Source organism: Opisthorchis viverrini, assembly GCF_000715545.1.
Source record: "Opisthorchis viverrini unplaced genomic scaffold opera_v5_16, whole genome shotgun sequence".
In the NCBI taxonomy this organism is placed as follows: domain Eukaryota; kingdom Metazoa; phylum Platyhelminthes; class Trematoda; order Opisthorchiida; family Opisthorchiidae; genus Opisthorchis; species Opisthorchis viverrini.
Window position 1 is genome coordinate 218,103 of NW_008751672.1, and position 3,999 is coordinate 222,101.

The window sequence follows — 3,999 nt, forward strand, 5'->3', positions numbered from 1 at the left end:
GTCAGCACCAGATACCTCGGATTTATGAATCAGCAGATATAACAAATAGAATTCAACTTCTCATCTTGTCAAGGTTGAAACTTCGGCTTCTCCCGGTGGAGACAAATGATACACGTTGGCCAATTTATTGGGCCTTGTGGACTCCTAGCCACAACTAAGTTCGTTCACCTGTGCGTTATGATCGTCACGGATTCCATTTGACTAGCCGGTTAGGTATCTTGGACCCCCAGCCGCGTGCGGATAGTGCGCGTTAGCTAGGCTCGTTCAGCTGTCGAATGTGATCAACGTAGGTTTCATGTGGCCAGTTCACCAGGCATCCAGAACCTTGATAATTCCACACTACTATCAATCAGCGTACCGGAAACTAGATCTGCGACCGGTGTTCATTACCAGATACAGCCTTATGCTCGTGATACCTGCCCATGATACCTACCACGAGTTTCCAATAATGAAACAGGAGTGAAACTCCGTCATATGTTGCGTTCACTCGCGCTCTAGCAAATTCCATAAATCCACAGCTGTGCGACTACCTATCGATTTCGCCCATTTTAAGGGGTTTACAGTTTACCCGTAATCGCGATAACTCATCACAATTATTTGCCATTTTTCAATTCGACGTAATCGATGACCCTGAGTGTTCGCTCACTTAAACAAATTGGTCATACTGAGAATTGTAAGAACAACCCATGAGACATAGACGTTTCTAAATATGAAGTGGTAACTTTGGAAACGAAGCCATTTTTGAGAAGTCGAATCCATCTGCGAAAACTGAGCGGCGTGCGTACGTGAGTGCCAGTATATTGACCAATCCGTGCACTCCCACGTTTGGCCCATAGCTGGCTCGCGACATGTTCGTCCGTTCGGTTTGTTGGGCCAATCGCCCCCGGAACGGTCGCCCAGAAATCCCAAGACCCTGGGGTTCAAATAGTCCCGCGGGGGACCTTGGGGTACGGGAATTTTCGGATGTTTTCCTTTCCCACGTAGGTGGAAGAACTTTACGGATGTTTTTTGGAGATTGAGTGGTGAGAATGCAAGCTTAAAAACCCGAAGGTTTGTGATCCGAACTCAACCCTGGCGGAGGCAGAAGTGGTCAGCTTTTAGCCTGGTCGACGGAAGTGGAATCTACTTCGAAAAGTCTCGGTACTGTTGGTGCGACTTTCCTTCAGGGTTTGGGTCCGACTGATGCTATCACCACAAGCTGGTAAACAACCTATTGTTGGTTCGTCTCATGTGCAACGGTATAGTTATACATAGTCGCTGGATGGCGCTTTAGGTACCACTGGTTTGTCGACAATACTTGCAGCGCCTGCATACAGAAGCCGTGTGAGTCACCGGAGATTGCATTATAAAACCGTTACATCTTGGGCAAATGGAGTGTAACCTAAACAAACGCTTAAAAACAGTTGCAGTGCACATAAACCAACACAAGGTGACAATTTTATTCAGTGGGCTCCTCATATTAGGTCAGAAAAATAACAAAAAATCGAAAGGTGGTAATAGTGATATTCACTGGGTCCGCGTAATCCTCCCGTGTCTGGTTGCATAAGCCGCAAGGCGTGTTTTCCAATCAATATAAATGGGGTTTCCATAGCTAGTTTCCATCCAGGTTGACTGAGTGTGTGTCTGGAAGTGTAGGGAGCTCGAAATGAGTGTGGTACGCCAACGTAAGTACTTTCCTCATTCACGTATTCCTTTCACAATAAGACTTCAAATAACAAATTCGCTGCCGTACATTCACGACTCAAATTGTGGTTTAATTTGAATTTAAATTATGTGCTACTAATGGCAGTGATGAGATTCAGTTAAACTGAGCAACCGTAAACAATGTCCCATGCCACGTTCCAGGGGTTACAGTTTCGGTCATCGGAAAGTCGGACCGTGAAAAAGGTACAGCTTGGCATTGCAAGCGGTGGCGTAATCGGCTAGTCCATACTGAGTCCGTTTGGGAGGGGGGGTTGGCGGTAATGGAAACTGGACGGTTCTGTATTGAAGGCGATAGCTTTGATGCAGGAGCGCCACTGGCCGCGTGACTGCCGTGCCTGTCAGTACGATTGATGAGTTCAGTCCTAGGGGACCTACTGGGTTTGCTGGTTGCCGGGTTGTAGAGTGCCCACCTGTTGTACTATTTCAACTAGCGGAAGGCTGAGTAAGGAGGCCCCCGCGAGTTGCGTTGTCCTCTGGTATGCGAAGTACATGTCTTAATTAGAGTAACCTATGGAGCATGAATAGCTCATTTATCGCATGCGAGTTCCGTTTTAAATCCAGCTGGAGTAACAGCGCGGCTGACCCGGTTCGCTTACCGGAGTCAACCACTTCATCGGAGACACCCGTTATCAAGCTTCGAAAGCTTTCTGGCATCATCTGCGCGTATAGGTCACGTTTCTGGTCGCGGGATAGATCAGTTGCTAGGGCGGTTATTGACCGAAAGACCCGTGGTCCGAACCGGACCTCTGCCTCTCGACTTCTGTCTAGGTTTGGCAACCTGGCAGTATCACAGCCCTCGTATTTCCTTCTGGTGGCATGGCAGTTAGGCACCGAAAGGGTGCTACAGCCCTACAATTTTCTGGTCTCTCCAGTTTGTGATTCCAGTTTGTGAAGTCTCGTCCAAGCACGCTTATCTACTTCGTCCACCGAAAGGTGCTACAGCCCTACAATTTTCTGGTCTCTCCAGTTTGTGATTCCAGTTTGTGAAGTCTCGTCCAAGCACGCTTATCTACTTCGTCGTTTGACTGGCTCGTAGGAATGATGGGTACACTCTGCAAGTATGATGCGCATACCAAATGCGCGACAGTACCATTTAGGTAATTTGAAATGACTTGACCTTTAAAAGATCTGCATACTCAGTGTTTGTGAGTGAACGCTTCGGAAGCTCTTAAAGGAAAGCTCCCAACGTTGGACTTTTGGAAGTGTGGCCTTGTTTAGGGACCCTTTCTAAGACTAGAATATGGTCGAAACATCCACAGTCACGGCAAAAACCCAGTTTTATTTTCATGGTCACCATTGTTAACAACTGGTGCTTCGCTATCGTACAACTGTCAGCTTATTTAAGTAAGACGTTATTGGGGAAAGAATAATAAATGGAGCGAGGAGGGGACTTAGACTAACCTACCGCAAACACTACATCCTGGAAGGCGAAAAAAATGCACCAAGACTTCTCGCAACATCCTTCACTCCCTTCTGTCATGTCAAATCCTGCCCACCCGTAGGTTTACACCACTGTTTATCTGGCGCGGAAAACAGCGCTCGTCTGCGTACGCGGTAACTCAGAATATCTACTTCGTGGTTTAGCCACCCTAACTTACACCGATGGATGCATTCACTGAGGGAGGTATCGTCTTCTCCACCCAAAAGCATGTTCCTGATCCCTTTTCCGAACTAACTGAACATACCATCGCCCTGAATACTTGCCAATATTTTCCACGCTTCTCCACCTACCGGTGGTCGAAACTGTGGCAGCGGGAACCAGTGTACCCATGGTATATGGCTTATGACTGATAAATCAAATTGAATTCATTGTTCCAGTTGTCTGTTTTCACTTAGCTACCCTGCTGTATACAGGAAGCAAGGCGACCCGACCCGGATGATGGCGCCACACAACGGCCAACATTATTCGTGAGTGTGCGGTCCACGGCAATACGTAGACTAGGATAGTGTGGAGGCGTCCAGGCCTAGACAGGAAGGCCCTGAATCAAAGCGTTTGGCTCAAAAGCTTAGCCGCAAGGCAGTGGTGGTTGGAATGGCTTCATCATCATCATCATTGTCAGCTGTAAGAACCGCGTACTCGTCGTGCACTGGTTGTAGCTGCCACAGTTTCGTTCACCGATGACTGGGGGGGGGTAGGTAGCTGCGCATTTCACGCGCGAGCTGGTAAATTGGTGCATAAATCCAGCACTGTCAGTGGGTTGTCAAGCGGAGGTGGGTGGAAAAGGAGCTATGCATTGAGGGCAATAGCTCTAATGCATAAGCGCCATTGAGGGCGCGACTGGGCCATGTCTGATA

The 3,999-nt window shown here is 48.0% G+C and overlaps 1 protein-coding gene across 1 annotated transcript in view; it reads left to right on the forward strand.

Moving 5' to 3' along the window:
* Positions 1 to 934: 934 nt before the first annotated feature.
* T265_01459 (hypothetical protein) overlaps positions 935 to 3,999 on the forward strand; it is a gene marked incomplete at both ends in the record, with an annotated part of 21,072 nt that continues 18,007 nt past the window's right edge. The window contains one exon of the mRNA XM_009165500.1: positions 935 to 980. The remainder of the gene's footprint in view (positions 981 to 3,999) is intronic.